This window comes from Lemur catta, chromosome 16 (assembly GCF_020740605.2).
Source record: "Lemur catta isolate mLemCat1 chromosome 16, mLemCat1.pri, whole genome shotgun sequence".
Classification (NCBI taxonomy): domain Eukaryota; kingdom Metazoa; phylum Chordata; class Mammalia; order Primates; family Lemuridae; genus Lemur; species Lemur catta.
In genome coordinates this window covers 15788671-15805650 of record NC_059143.1, presented here as the reverse complement: position 1 = coordinate 15805650, position 16980 = coordinate 15788671, and the positions used below count along the sequence as shown (strand labels likewise).

Genomic DNA, 16980 nt, shown 5'->3' with positions numbered 1-16980 from the left:
GACTATCTGCACTCCTTGTGTTTCTATAAAAGGGGGCCATTTGCTAAGACATCTTCCCACTCAGCATTTCTGGGGAGGAAGAGTCCACCGTCTCCCCACAAGTCTTCCCTTCATCCTTTGGCAGGAGAGTGACACCTTTTTGGCCTTTTCCTATGTGTAAACCGATAAGGTTATTTTAAATTCTGGGTTTAATAATTTCAACTTCCCTACTATACCTGAATCTGGTTCTGGTGCTTTCTCTTTCTCTTCAAGTTGTGTGTTTCTCCTTTTAGCATGCCTTGTAATTTTTTTCTTAATTGTCAGACATAATGTACTATGTAAAAGAAACTGCTGTAATAGGTCTTTAATATATGGTGGTAAGATGTGGGGAGAGGAGAAGGGTTCAATAGTCCTATGAGTAAGTCTCAGTTTTTTAGTGAGCCTATACCTCTGGATTGTGAACTTCACATTTCTTAATCCCCGCTGCCCCACAAGTGGGACAAATGGCTACAGTGGACTGGAGTTGGGTATTGCCCTTCCTCCAATGGAAAGCAAGAGCTGGCGGGAGTTGGACACTTCCCTTCCTCCAGGTTAGTTAGGCTTTGATAAAATACCAGCAGGTTAGGCTTTTGTTAACTATTATAGTTTCTCCTGAGGGTAGACCTTGTTAAGTAGAACTGAATGCTCTGGTATCTTTAAAAATAATTACTTTCCCACTCCCCCTGCCAGAAGCATGAGGGGATTTTTCTCCAAGATTCACTGTGAGAACCTGGTTGAGCTTCTGGAGGTAAAATTCATAAAAGTGTGGGGCCCTTGGTGACTGGTCCCCCTGGAGTTTTATTTCTTAGCCTTGTCTGCTCTGAGCCTCTAGCAATTTTTAAGTTATAGTTCAGGTTTCCCCTACCTTGGCACTGCTTCCTGCAGAGGTTTTTGTTTGTGAGTTTCTGCTTTGGCAAGCAGCAGTTCTCTGCATTTGCCTACTTGTCCTTCCAGTTTGGGGGACAGTGGTTTGCCCTGTGATGCCATCTCTCTGATGGGTTTAAGAAAAATTGTTGATTTTTAACTTGTTCAATTTTTTACTTGTTGTTAGGATGGAATGGCAACTTTCAGCTTTTTACATGCCAGGCTAGAAACCCGAAGTCCCCTAATAATTCTTTTTTTTTTAATTCCCAGACTTGGATTACTACCTTTATATAATCTAAATAGAATAGTTCCTTATGACCTTCGAGGAAGTTATCTCTGGAATCAGTTGCAAGTTTATATTATATAAATGTATGCAGAATATTTGATCATCTTTGAATTTTTACTCTTCCGCTTTCCTATAGTATCAGTCATACCATGCTATCATTTCTCCCTGTGTACTGTCTATTGCATTTTTGCTTTCCTTTTCATATCCATTTGTCTGCTTTATTCAGACCCTAGTCTCTTACAGAAGAAAGAGACTTCTGAACCCAGCATTCAAGGCACTCTGGGTTGGCCCCTGTGTCACTTATGAAGCTGTTATCTCTCAATTCAACCCCTACGCTACACTCCATCCTGTGAGGCTGGACTGTGACTCTGCAGGCCACATTTCTGCTTTGCTGTTGGATCCCTGTTAGCTCTGCCAGTTGGGGTCCTGGAGGGAGATTGGAGATCTGGAGGGGGAGACAGGACTTGTTGCTTCCTCTTTTGCTTCCTGTCTGCTTGTGGTTCTCCTGAGTGTAACTCTATCCTCATTTCTTCACCCTGGCAGCTGCAGTTACTTCCTATAGCAGCAGCTGAATCCAATTTGCCATTGTTCCCACACTTGCAGAACCAGTCTCACTGGACCTTCTCAAAAACCCCAGCCCATTCTCAGCAGTTTGGGTGCCAGTACATGGGCTATTCAGTTTTATGCATTTTTTTTTAAAGAGAAAGGATCTCCTTATATTGCCCAGGCTGGACTAGAACTCCTGGGCTCAAGTGATCGATGCTCTCACCTCAGCCTCCTGAGTAGCTGGGACTACATTGTGTGCCAATGTGCCCAGCTTAAATTTCATTAAATTTTAATTATCCCTCCTCCTTTTGTACCCCAGCCATGGAGGTGATAGCTATTTCCTGCGGTTGCTACCTCCATGATACCTCAGAGTTTTCTTTTTGCCCTTTCAGAGACTTAGTTGACACCTTTATACTTAGTTAACAATTATTATATTAAATTCTATCTGTTGTAACAATTGGTACGGTTTCTATCTCCTGATTAGGCCCTCACTGATACAGGCACCAAACCACTGCTACAACTGTAAACTCCGTTTCCCAAACCAGATCCTCTGTTTCAATGAGAAAGGTCTGTTCTTTCCGTGGACCCCACAGTGAGTTTTTCCCTTTCCCAACTTTGAAGGCTTGCTTATATCACCCCCTATCTGCAAAAGCTATCCAACTTCTGCCAATCTGAATTCTGTCTTCCACAGCCCAAGTAAAACCCCTAGGCTTTTCTGAAGTTGTCCCTGACCATTCCCAGTACAATTATTTCTCCCTTGTCTGCATGACTCATTTGACATTTGGTTCCATGCAGATAGCTTTCCCCATGGCCATTCTCTCATTAATTTATATTAGTATACTAGATATGCTTTGTTCCATTGGTTCTTTTGTAAATCAGTTGTTTAGAAGGCCAACTGCATTTTCTCAAAGGAATAATGTTATATGTGGTGGTTAAGGCAATGATAAAATTAGTACGTAGATTTCCAGGCTGTTCCATATGAGCCTGTTTAACTCACACTAGAACTGAATTGTAAAGATTGAGGACTGAAACCTAACAATAATATGTGATTTTTTTTGCAGGGGGCAGAATTCAACCCAGGGTCTCTAATCTCATTTTGGTGTCCTGCTCATGAGAATAGGGCATCCTTGGTTCTAGAGAGGGCTCAGCAGTGGCAGCTCTCACCAGCTCTGCTTGGGGAGGGGGAGTTGACAGGGGCTGCTTGGAGGCTCATTTGTTTGAGTGTTGGGGTATTTATGTCAGGGACTGTCTGGACCACCTCGAGGTTAGCACCTTTCTATGCGATATTCCTTTTCCTAATCCTCCAGGAAGGGCAGCATTGTACCTTGTATTTTAGTTCTGACACAGGGCTTAGCAAAGCACCCTGAGCATAATAGGCCTTGCTTTCCCAAAATATGCCTCCTGCTATTGCATAGCCATTTCCTCTTGCTGTAACTTATTTTCTTCAGTTACTTAAAAAAATTTCTCCTCTGTTTTCATTTTGTTTTCCTTCAGGTTATAGCAGTAGAAGTATCCGAAAAGGAGGACCCAGTACCCAGGGAAGAATAGTTTGCCTACTGAACAGGCAGTCAAACCCATTTTCCCTACAGGTGACATCATTAACATTGGGGTTTGAATGGATACTTCAAAAAATCCCCAAAACTTCCCTAAGTGGAAGAAGAGAAAGAGGACTGGAGTTGCCCTCATCTGGAATGTCCTTAGAAACTGATACCTACTGGCCAACTTCATGGTATAATAGAAGTGCAGTGGCCTCGGGATCAGTCAGACCTGCATTCAAAATGCAGTTCTGTAACTCTCCAACATGAAATGCTAGGTAAGTTACTTAATCATTTGAATTTCAGTTTCGTCACTTACAACATGGTGATAATAATATTAATTTATAGGGTTATTTTGGGGAAAACCTAACATGTAAGGTGTCTGGTGTAGAGTCTGACATATAGCAGATATTTTAGGTATTCAATAAATGTTAGTTCCTTTTCCCTTTCTTTAGTACCTTGAGTTTAAAAAGACATATCCACTGGTACTGTGAACTGTGAGCCATGGCCTGGAAAGTAGACACAAACATGAGGCTTTGAGGGTATTCATGCTGTTTTCTTTCAATTTGTTGTTCCTCTACCCACTGTTTTTTTTTTTCGGAATTCGAAACTTTAATAGTAACTCATAAGGAAGCTGCAATTCATACAAAAAGAGAAAAGCTATAATGCTAATTTTATCTGTGGATATACTAAATATACATTTTAAATAGTCTCAGATAATCCTTATCTGAAATAACATTTGCCAAATAACAAGAATGCAATAATTTTTGGACAAAAAAATGATCTTTGCCTTCCTTCCTAAGTAGAATGCTCATTTAAATACATTTACCTGAAACTGGCTCTCAAATTGTTTTTTCAAAATTAAAGTTAGTGTTACCTAATAAATCAGCTTTTAATCATATTATTTTATCCCACAAAAGAAGATATTATTTATAAGGTCACTTTAATATGACAGGAAAAAATATATATTATAATATATATATATTTAAACCCCTTCCTGTTTTTTTCTCTAAATTATATAAGATCTTATGGCTTTATTTTTTTATTTTTAAATTTAATTGATTTATTTAAATTGACAAGATAAAATTATGTATATTATGGTGTACAACATGATGTTTGATATATGTATACATTGTAGAATGGCTAAATCAAGGTGTTTAATGTAACACTTAAAATCTATCTTCTTAGCAATTTTCATATATTTGTTATTAACTGTAGTCACTATGTTGCACAATAGATCTCTTGAACTTATTCCTCCTATCTAACTGAAATTCTGTATCCTTTGACCATCTGCCCTCACACTCCACCCCCACCCCAGCCTCCTGTAACCACCATTCTACTCTCTATTTCTATGAGTTCACCTTTTTTAGATTCCACATATAAGTGAGATCATGTGATATTTGTTTTTCTGTGCCTGGCTTATTTCACTTAATATAATGTCCTCCAGGTTCATCCATGTTGTCTCAAATGACAGCATTTTGTTCTCTTTAAAAGCTAAATAGTATTCCATTGTGTATATATACTACATATTCTTATTTATTCATCAGTTGATGGACATTTAAGTTGATTCTGTATCTTGGCTATTGTGAATAATGCTGCAATAAACATGAGGAGTGCAGATATCTCTTTGATATACTGATTTCATTTCCTTTGGATATATACCCACTAGTGAGATTGCTGGATCATATGGTAGTTCTATTTTTAATTTTTGGGGGAACCTACGTGCTGTTCTCTATAACGGCTGTACTAATTTACATCCCATCAACAGTGTGCAAGGGTTCCCTTTTCTCCACATCCTAGCCTACGCTTGTTATCGTTCATAAGGCTTTCAATTCAGTGAGTTTTTAAATAATACAGACACCTACTGTGATTGCTAATAAAAATTGACAAAATTTCCAGACCTTTAAGAGGAAAGTAAAATAATTAAAATTACTTAAAATTTTATTATCTTCATCTTCCTTCTGTTTGGTTAAGTAATAAAATGATGAAAATTCAATTTCTTACTATGCTTCTGATTCATATTTACAGACTATCATAACTTGTTTAAGATAATGAACGAATGCTTCTTGAGAAACTGACCACAAGTACAAAACAAACCCTTCACAAATGACACTGGTATAAGTCTTTATTTTCAGCAGTACCCTAAGTCTCTCAAAAATATTAATAATTGTTCAAAGTAAAATCTTCTTTTTTTAGTTAGAACCAGAACTTTATTGTAGTGTGTATACTTTCTGACCTATCATCAATATACACAAATGAAAAGGGATACTGCAGTAGCTACAGAAGCATGAAAAGGTCCCTCTCTGCATTAGCATCTATCCATTGTCTAAATAAAGCAGTTACAGGGGCGTGGAAGGATGGCCACACACAACACAGCACAGCTGTCAGTGTCCTTGAAACTAGCAGTCAGGGTCACAGAACAGTATTCAAAATGATTTCCCCTCAGTTTTAGAAGTCTAGAATTTTACATGTAAATAAAAAGGAAAGTGCTGTCTGCGTTTTAGACCATGACTACTTTCTCTCCCTTTACGTTACCACTGCAAACTAAGATCTTTATTCTTTAATAACTATCTAGTAGAAGAAGTTATTGAGGAAAATAGACTAGAGTAATCACACCTATGTTTCTCCTGTTTTTGAATTGTTTCTGTAATGGAGCAAGGCAGCATAGATTTTGATCACAAAAGATTGTTTTGATTTTTCTAAATATCCTTGAATTTATTTAGGTAAATCTGCTAAAGGTACAGTATAGTAACAAAACCACTAGTCCCAATTTAACCCTGCCTTTTATAATTAAGCCTTCCTATCACACAGCAATTTCTTCTTAATGCACCCTTTATCATTCTAACTCACATTCCCAAACTATTCAGGACTTTACTTACAAATTTTTTCCTCTATCAAAAAATATTTCCCCAGCTATATTCCTGTTCATTCCAATCTCCCTCATAAAGCAAAAACCAAAGCAGCAATACCTCTCCTACTCTGCTGATGAGAATGTAGAACGGACCACTCTATGAAGTTCAACTGCCAATATTTATCATATTTACACATACATTCCTCTATGATTCAGCAGTTCTTTTGAGAATCAAACAATTACCTCTGCAAATGTGGGAAGTGACATGTATTCATTGAAGCATTTTTCCTAATATCCAAAGACTGGAAACAAGTGTCTATCTATAGGGATTGACTGTATAAATTAGAGTATATCCACACAATAGAGTATGTGTCAGGTGTAGCTGACTATAAGGAAGAGTAGTGGATGGGAACCAGGAAGGGAGGGAGTCTTCTCAGTGCATTTTGTGTGGTCGATGCAGCTCAACCCCACCAGCGGCTGCTTTGCTGGGTTCTGTGGAGCTGCTGTGCCAGCAGAAAGGCGTCCCTAATAGGCAGCAGCCTCTTAATGCCCAGGGCGCGGGGACTAGCCCTGTCCATGCTCCACTGCAGCTGGCCTGACCACCCCGAGGCCGAGTTCTCTCCAAAGCTGCTGCAGGTGACTGTGGAGCATGCCCAGGTGCCCACCTTGCTTTGATGGATGTTGCACTGATAGGAAGCATGCAGACACTTTCCTAAATAGTTGGGGTATTAGCACAGCAATTCATTTCTATTTACCTCCCTAGAGTGTGTTCTAACTGATCTTTTTTGAATATAATCATAAATGTTTTCCAGTTTATAACTCCTGAGAAGGAAGAAGCATGATGAAATTTCAGAAGAAATTTTGAAATCTGTGAAATCTTAGCCTTTGGGATTTAGTCTTTGGATACAACATTCTTACCTAAGTGACATGCCGAAATCCTAAACCTCCTTTTCTGGGAGCAGGCTGGGAGAACATTCAGTGATGCAGTAGGCTATGGAATTGCTAAAATGTAGTCTGAGTTTTGGGAATTACATGATGTGTTAAAATAGCTGGGACCCCAGGGATGGTGATGCACCAGACCAGCTGTGGACCAAGAATTGTTCAAGTCTTGTGGCTCTGGAACACTCAGTTTCTCAATATGAACAACATGGAAGATAGTAATTTCCTGCAAGCTCATTTTCCAAACCTGCTATGTTTGTTCATACTATTTGAGAGTTTTTGTTTTTTTCCTTTGTTTTGAATATGTTCATAATGGCTCATTGAAGCATTTTCATGATGGCTGCTTTAAAATTCTTATCAGGTAATTCCAACATCAGGTAATTCCAACATCTGTGTCATCTCGGTATAGGCCTCTGTGGATTGTCTTTTCTCACTCAGATTGAGGTTTTCCTTGTTCTTGGTGTGATGAGTGATTTTTGTTTGTATCCTGGACATTTGGGGTATTATGTGATGAGACTCTGGATCTTATTTAAATCTTCTGTTTTTAGCAGGCCTCCTCTGATTCCACACCGCCAAAGGAAGGGGGCCCTGCCTTGTTACTGCCAAGTGGGGGTGGAAGTCCAGTTTCTTGCTCAGCCTCTCCTGACACTTTGGGGGGTACTTTGTTACTTCTGGGGGTGGGTTGGGGTCAGGCTTCACACCAGGCCTCTGCAGTAGCATGCTGGCTGGCAGGGGGAGGGGTGTCTCATTACTGTTGTCCACAGGCCCTCTGCCCACACTCAGCAGAGAGGGTTCACTAACCCTGGGAGGTGGTAAAAGTCCTGGCTTCACACTCAGCCTCCACCTGAGCAGGGGGATTGGGCCATTACTGGATAGTATGCTGCCATAATATACACTAGATCTCATCTTTTTTTAAAAAAAAAGTTTTTATACATATACAAAATTAGAGAGATGAGTATAATGAATTCCATATATCCTCCATCCAACTTCAACAATTACATTTTGCCAATCTAGGCAAACTTGCTATCTCAAATCCTGCCTCCAAATCAGGCTGTGATCCTCCCCAAGTCTTCCTCATTTCAGTAAATGGGACCACAATATAATAGTGAAAGGAAAGAGTAACGAGTTAACTTGGCACTGTAAACTAAGGTTATCTGGGGAGGGCTCTCTGAAGAGGTGATATTTGAGCAGAAATTAGAATGATGAGAAAGATCCATTCTAGGAGCTAGTGGTGGTTAAAAAGCGAGAGAGAACGAGAGAGAGAGAGAGAGAGAGAGAGAAATTGAAATCTAGGAGTCATTCTTTATTATTTCTTTTTTCTTATCCCTACATCCAGTCTATCAAAAAATTCTTTTTGTTCCACCTTCAAAACAAATCCAGAATCTGACAGTCTTCATTACTTACATTGCTACTACCTTTTTCCAAGTCACCATCATTTTTCAGTTGGACCACTGCAATAGCTTTCCAAGTGATCTTCCACTATACTGTAATCTCTACCAGAATTGAGACCTGTTTTATTTACTGATGTAGCCCCTGCACTTGCAACAAAGCCTGGTGCATATTGGTGCTCATTAAATTATTGTTGAATGAATGAATGATTTCACTACTTTCATTGGCCAGAGTGATCTTGTAATAAGGTTCAAGGCACCTTACTGCTCAATACATACTCTTCAGGGGTTTTGTATCACAATTAAACTTAAAATCTGAATCTAACCTAACATGATCTGTCCCCTGCTTATTTCCCCAACTTATTTCCATTCACCCTTTTCTTTGCTGCCTCTACTCCAGCCACATTGGTTTCCTTGATGTACCTCAAATATGCCAAGCTCCTATTTCATGGCCACATATGGGCCACTCCACCTGGAATATTCTTTCCCCAGATCTTTACCTGGCTGGCTCCTTCTCCCTCTAGTTTCTGCTCAAATACCTCTTCTTCAGAGCAGCCTTTTCTGACAACCTTACTTTAGAGTGCCAACTTAACTCATCATTCTCTGTCCTTTTACTATGATTTTTTTCTTTCTAACCCTTACTGCCAGAGGACATTTATTTATTCGTTTACTTCTTTATTGTCTACCTTATTCACTAGAATGTGAGACCAGTGAGTTATCCATTTATGTAACTCTAGCTCAATAATATTGTTGAATGAAGAGATGCACCAATTCAGCAATAGAACTTTCTTGCCTTACAGGTGAGGACATTGAGAATGAGAGAGATGAAGTTGCTTGTTAAGTCAGTGGTTGATCCTCTGGAGTCTCAGTCCAGATCATATTTTACTATATGACATTGAAACAAAGCCCTGAAAATTCTATTAATCCCATTGCCTGCCCATTATAAATGCGGAGCTTGCTGCGTGTTTTTATTTCACGTCTTTAACAATAATGCAAGCTGGTTGGCACTTTCCAGGATTTCCCAAAGGAGAGAGGAGGAGCAGAACACCTCTGCTGGTTTCTCTTTTGAAACAGAGACTTTGCAACGTCGGCCGCCGTGCCATTGTTGGACAACAATATGTGTCTCAGAGGCAAGGAAAATTTCCCACACTCGGTGCTTACCAGATGCCTGGCTGGTGAGCCCTGGTCTCCCTGTTACTCCTGGGTTCCTTGTTTCTTTTTCCTCTCTCTTTGTTATGTCATCTATTCATGGCTGGGGCAAGATGCCATGCTATTCTTTCTCAATTCTGGATCAGTCTGATATTAGCTATTCTCCTTGGGTGCCCTATTCATGAAAATCTAACCACCCCCAGTTGCAATAGGTGAATTACGTGGAAAAGTTCAAGGCACATTTTTCCTGCTTGGTTTGTGTGTTTCCTGTGATTCAGCAGTCTTCGAAGGAGCTCTTCATCATATTACACCATCATGGACTATGTCTGTGGGTCTGAGGAGGCTAAGTCCAGTCCAAATTTTGTAGACATTCTCAGGGAATAATAAAGCTAAGTTACAGCAAAGTGAGTCTGTGTTGTGTGTTTGTCTGATCAATCTATGGTCTTATGAGGCCTGAAAATGGATATATTCTCATAGTAAGAGCAAGTTGGTTGAGAAGGATAAACACATGATGCTCAGGTCAATTTAGGTTAAACTTTAAGTTTTCTCCAGGTATACTTACCCCTTCCCCCCAGTTCTAACACTTTCCTAAGTTACCTTGCTTTCTGGATGTCAGTTTCCCCACTCAATAAGTGGGGCTCTGGTGTTAAATAAGAAATCTGGTGTTTTTTATTGTGCTTTTTAGCTATTTTTAGAAGGGAGTTGAATCCAGGCAGAACATCATTTCATCTGCAAAGCTTAAGTCCAAGATGTTGGGAAGCAGTACTTTAATTCACTTAACATGTGCTTCATCCTTTTGCCTGTGAAGTTGTATACTTTTTTCTTGCCCAGTTCAGGAGATAATATGTGTATATATGTGTGTGTGTGTGTGTGTGTGTGTGTGTGTGTGAATGAAAGAACTGAACCGAGGCCTGAAATGCCTTTTGAAATGTTAAATCATCAGATAAAATGGAAACAGTGTAGTATTGTACCTTAATTACACAGATTAATAACACTGAATCTGTGCTTTGGCGCCAGAAGGCTTGGATTCAAACTCAAGCTGCACATCTTGCATGCTTTTTGATTTGGAAGAAGTTCTTTTTCCTTTCTGAACCTTGGCTTCCTTCTATGCGAACTAAAGTTACCAAGAATGTCGACCTCACAGGGTAAGCATGAGGATTATGTAATGTGTATATACATAAAAATGTATAAAATGCTTTGTATAGTTCTGATATATGGGAAGTGTTCAATAAATATTAGCTATAATTATAATTATTAATATAATGCACAGTGCCACAGAATCAGAAATAAAATAGAATTAGATATTTTCTATTATTTCCCCTTCTTTTCAGAATTTCATTGGTGCTTCCTGTCTCTGCCTAATTTCACACCTTCCCCAGAACAAACCTCCCTAGATACTGTATGTTTATGGTGGCTGCTTGAAGGAAATCTCTTCATTGCTTGGTGGTCTTTTGGAAGACCCCCAGGTACTTTTTTCTAGAAGATCTCAGGTCATATTTTCATATTTTTCCCCTCAGTATAACCTGTTCCTGAGAACATAGGAAGGGGACAAATTATTGTATGGGATTTACTCTCCCTCTCCATCCTGTAAAAGAAAAAAAATCACCTAAAATGTACATCATGGGCATTGGAGAGAGAAAAAGAAGCGTGAAAGAGAGTGGAGAGGAAAAGCAATGTGGAAATTGTAGTTTACCAGTTAGAACTGAGTTTGGCTACATGTAACAAATTCCATATCATAGTGGCTCAAACAAGATAAAGGTTTATTTATCTCACGTGGAGGAAGTTCTCAGGAAGGTGGCCTGGGGTTGGTATGTCACTCTCTGGTCTTCTGTGACTCTTACATGTCCTTTCTGTCATCATTGGTGCATAGCTTTTGGCCATAAGTTTTCTGTATGGTCTGTGATTGCTGCTGGAGCTTGAGTCTTCATGTCCACATCCATAGGGACATGATAAAATAGATAAGATACAGAATATCCAGATAGACTTGAATTTTAGATAAATAACAAATGCTTTTTTAGTATTACTATGTCACAAACTGCATAGGACATACTTTTACTAAAAAATATTTTATTCTGCAAATATTCTCTAAAAGGAGAGAATATATTGGGGGTGGACAAGCAGAAATTTCTGCTACAGGTAGAAATTTGTTCCAGTGATTTTGTCAGCTGGATGAACGTAGACATAGAATATCACGTCATTTTTAACATTTTGTTAACTGGGGACATCTTAGAGTCTTCCCTTCAACCCCTCCACTTCTCACCATCAGGTTAACAGTGTTAGATGCTACAGAGTAAGAGCCTGAGAACATTGTCCATTCTTCTGGAAAACCCTTCAGATCCTTTTTGTATATGGTAAAAATAAAAATTAATTTAAAAAATAAAGCACATTAAGGATTGTTTTAGGAATGTCCTTAACTTTGAGGGAGTCAAGAGATGGTATTTTGGGCATATGGTTTTGGGCTATGTGCTAAATATTGATCCATTCTATTAATATATAGTTTCATCAGCATCTCCTGAGATGTAAGTGTAAAACACAAATAACAACCTTAGAATAGTTTAAAATAAACCAACTGGCTTTAATCTAACAAGAAAACAAAAATTGAGCTTTCTAATCTACCATACTTCATATTCTTTTAGCTCTTGGGATAAGCCAATTTATGCTGAAAGATTTCTTTAATAATACAAATTAATTTATTGTTAATTAGTAATTTATTGTGAACAAGTAACAAGTAAAGGCATTTTAACATACCACAGGAGAAGGATATTCAATATTGTTAAAGGCCATACAAGTCTGCAAACAAGAAAACAAATAAGTTTATGAAAATGGTGTATTTGAGCCCTGGGAAAGCTTGTGTCTACAAAGCGTCAGCTTTTTAAAGAATTCTGGCAATTGATGAGAACTGATATAGTAGTATGGCCTTGGGAAACCCACATGATAGCTTTGATCTTGGATTATACCATACATTGGCTACAGGACTAGACCGTGGCAATGGCATAAGGGTAACCCAGTCGTACACGTCCTTGATGAACCAGCAACTGAACCGTGTAAGCTGGGATTGGCAGCAGAAGGGTGGGGCTGGGAGACCTGAAAGGGTCTAGTGATGAAGCCAAGCAGATGGTCCACCTGACACATTGCTCTAAGAGGGCTAGCCAGAGAAACAAACCCAGGTGCTTGCCCGGGTAACTGAGCATGCAGGTTAGAATGAAAGAAGGGGAAGCCTCCTATAGGTTTGCTCAAGATCCAGAGTATAGTGACAAGGACTTTTTATAGTGTACATTTGGGCTTTTCTATGGGTAGGAAGATGCAGGTAAGAACACTGTGCTGGTTTGGACAAGGGCCAAGGAAACATAGCATGTTGGTAAGAAGTAGGTGACTCTGGTTTGCCTGGGACTCAGTTCTGGAACATGGGACTTTAGCACAAAACTGGGAAAGTCCTGGTTGCCCTATGAAAAAAGAGGGTGTTTGAAGTCACAAGTGGACTTTGGGCTCAGTAGGCCTATGCAGTGAAGAATCATCAATTATCAGGGTTGAAAGGGACCTCAGAGGCCTGCCATGTAGGAAAACACTTTAACTCAATTTAGATCTCTCCAGACTACCCCCACTGGCAGTTTATTTCTCAACACTTATAGATGGTTTGGATTTTTAGCTATTGTCATGCTCCTGGAGAATTTTTAAAATAGATAGTTATAAGAAAGCAGTTCTTTTTTATTTTGATCTATCCAGAAACAAAAGTCCCTTGCACAAATTTCAGTCCCTGAATAACTGAGCATCTACTTGTATTATAATTACTTATATATCAATGTCATAACAAACAGAGATGTACTGGGAAGATGACGGGATTTATAGCCAGAAGATCTGGATTCTGTCATGCATGAATTCTTTGACCTTGCTAGATTAGGAGGCTCAGAGAGATTAGGTGACCTGCTTAAGAAGGCAGAGCATTGCAATAACCTAGAATCTGTGCTGCAGAAAACCAAGCCTGTATTCCAAGTTCCTCAGACTTCTTTGCTTTATAAACTATAATTCCCTCGAGCTGTTGGCTAACTTAGTGCTAATGTTAAGACAGAAATCTGGGGGTCCTACTGATACTCCTCAGGCTATCATGACACCAAAGAATTTAAAGAGGCTCATATCTTGATGACATATCTTTTTAGCTAAAAAAAAAAAAAGTGCATATTATTACTATGCATCTGCAGCACAGCCTGTAACTTTTCAGTTCACTTTGACTGCAGTCCCATGACTGACACAGATGTTATTGCTCCCCAATTACAGTGTTTTCTGCTTGGAGGCATCTTGTCCTCTGTAATAGATCATGGGCCAGAGCCCCAGTGCTAAACATTAGCTAGTAATTTATGATCATACCTTCTGAGGCAGAGAAGGCAGCCATAGCTCACTTTGGACTTGGAAAAGCACTCCAGGTTTTCCCTCAGCTCTTTTTTTCTCTTTTCTCTTTCTGTGTTTGCTCATTACTATATCTTTTCAATTTAGGGATGGCCTGGATCCTGCCATGTAAATCAAAGAAGAGAGGGCCTAACTCAGACGCCTAGCCTGGATCACCTGGAACCCATTATGCTACAGGATCATAAACACCTCCATTTTCCCTTCAGAGAGAGACCAGAACCACTGAAGTTAAGCTACCTGCATAAGAGTTGAGTGCGATCAGCTGTACTTAATCTTTAAATGTCCAACCCACTGATAACCTTTGGTTTGCTTTGATAACTATGAAATAAATTCTCACTGCATTGGATACCGGCATTCTGGTTTCTATTCAAGGCTGTGGTGCAGATGTCATGGAATCTTGAACTGGACAGAAGTCCTTGGAGATCTCTGGGGCCAGTTACTGGCTTTCAGGCACTTAATTTCTAAGCCTCCCTCTGCCAACACTAAATTTCCTTAGGGAATGACATGGCGTTTGTTCATTACCAAGCTTTAGGTACTTTATGGGGTGAAAACCATTTGGAGGTGGGGGAAAGGAGAGAAAAAGAAAGATCCATCAAATCCAAAGCTTTACGGCATGATATAACAGAAAGAACACAGTCTAAAGTTTTGAGCATCTTGGGTTTGAATTCAACTCTTCTGTTCTTGCTCCCCCTGCCATCCCCCACTCCTCATCCCCTAGCACTGAGATCTTAGGAAAAGGATATTAATTCCTTTGGCTTTGGTTTTTCTCCTCTGTAAAATGAAGGAAAACGGTCAGTGCTTCTCAAACTTTAATGCATATATGAATCACTTGGGGATCTTTTTAAAGTGTAGATTCTGATTCAGTAGGGCTGGAGTGGGGCCCCAGAGTCTACATTTTAAAAAAACCTCGCAGTGAAAGTCAGTTCTGTGGGTCTAAGACCACACTTTGAGTAGTAAAGGACTAAATCAGTGGTTCTGGTTAAATCACATAAGGAGCAGTTAAAAATACTGATGGACTCACTTAAAAGCACTTAACTCAGGATCTCTGTTGGTGCAGTCCAGGCACAGAGACTCTTAAAAACTTTGAGGTGATTCTGATATGCAGCCATGGCTGAGAACTGTAAGCCTAGATCAGTGATTCTTAAACAAGTACGCATCAGAATAATCTGAAGGGCGTATTAAAATACAGGTTGCTGGGCCCCACACCCAGAATTTTTGATTCAGTGATCTGGGTGGGGCCCCAAAGTTTACATTTCCCAGGTGATGTTGACATTGCTGGTCTGGGGACTACACTTTGAGAACCCCTGGGCTAGATGATCCCCAAGGTCCCATTTAGCTCTAAACATAGATTTTTACCATCAAGATGCTCTTCTCTTCCCATAGCATTTATTCTGATAGTACAGACTATTTGTGGCTATAGTACATACATTTTGAAGACCATTACTTAATTGAACCAAGGCATGTTCAAAACATGAACTTCTTTTTTTCATATACTTTTCAAATACTATTTCTTGTTCTGACCTGGTTATAAATATAAAACATGACAATTATATAAGTGGAAAAGAAAGATAACTATAATGAAGAAATTAAAAAATTTCCTATATAACTTTATTTCCATAGAGTATTTTCTTTCTATGCTAAAAATACATATTTATATAGTTTATAATTTTAGTCTTTATATAGTTTATAATTTATATTTTATTTATAATTTACATTTTATAATAAAGTTTTTATAATTTATTTATAATAATAGTCTCTATACAGTTTTACCTCCTGTGTAAATAACTGTTAAGTGTGGGCTCTAAAGTGTTGTAACTGGATTTTTATCTTGACTCTACTACTTAACAAGCTTGGGGATCTTGAACAAGTTCCTACTTCTTTGTGCTGAACTTTTGTCATCTGTAAAATAGAGATAGTAATAGTGTTTACCTTGTAGATTTGTTGTGAGGAATAAACTAGTTAATATGTAATGCTTTTAGAAGAATGGCTGGCTCACAACCCTCTATACATATTAGCTTTATTATTATTTAACATAATATCATAAGAATTTTCCCATAGTAAAAAAGACTTCATAAATATAGCCTTATCTAGACTTGGAATTATTCTCTAGTATATCTATACCAACAATAATTTATTTATCCATTTTCTCATTTTTGTCAATTATAATGCTGTTCTGAAAATTTTTGTATGTGAGTTTTTTGCTCATAGACATGAATTTCCTATAGATAATGAGAAATAAATCTAATAGGGTTCACTAAGGTCCAAATTACAAATCATTTGTAGTGATTAAATTAATTATAACAAAATGCAGGTTTAGAGTTCTTCCTGCATATGTACACCCCTTGGATGATATATTTCTGGAATTTAGGCATATTCAAGGCTGTGGTTTGGTATTGATATTAACCTCTGCTGGGAATGGAAATGGGTAGAAGAGCTTTTTTCATTTTTCTCCTCATCCCAAATTATTCATTCATTCAACAAGAATCAAAGGGTGCTGTGGGGCACAGCAAAGAGAAGGAAGCATGATCCTACTCTTAAATTTATCTTCACGGGCCGGGCGCGGTGGCTCACGCCTGTAATCCCAGCACTCTGGGAGGCCGAGGCGGGTGGATCGCTCAAGGTCAGGAGTTTCAGACCAGCCTGAGCAAGAGCCAGACCCCGTCTCTACTAAAAAAATAGAAAGAAATTATCTGGCCAACTAAAAATATATATAGCAAAAATTAGCCGGGCATGGTGGCACATGCCTGTAGTCCCAGCTACCTGGGAGGCTGAGGCAGTAGGATCGCTGAAACCCAGGAGTTTGAGGTTGCTGTGAGCTAGGCGATGCCACAGCACTCACTCTAGCCCGGGCAATAAAGCGAGACTCTGTATAAAAAAAAAAAAAAAAAAATTTATCTTCACGTTACAAAGGTCATAGTTCAGTAAAGCTGGCTGGGCTTGGGTGTGGGTTATTGTTGATGAAAATAGAACATAAGTTTAAATTGAAAATAATGGCTCTATCAT

General features: G+C 38.9%; 1 long non-coding RNA gene across 1 annotated transcript in view; it reads left to right on the top strand.

Annotated features, from left to right (window-relative positions):
• LOC123621790 overlaps positions 1 to 14323 on the top strand; it is a 33192-nt gene extending 18869 nt beyond the window's left edge. The window contains exon 2 of the long non-coding RNA XR_006729259.1: positions 14065 to 14323. This is a non-coding gene — a long non-coding RNA (uncharacterized LOC123621790). The remainder of the gene's footprint in view (positions 1 to 14064) is intronic.
• The last annotated feature ends 2657 nt before the right edge of the window (positions 14324 to 16980 follow it).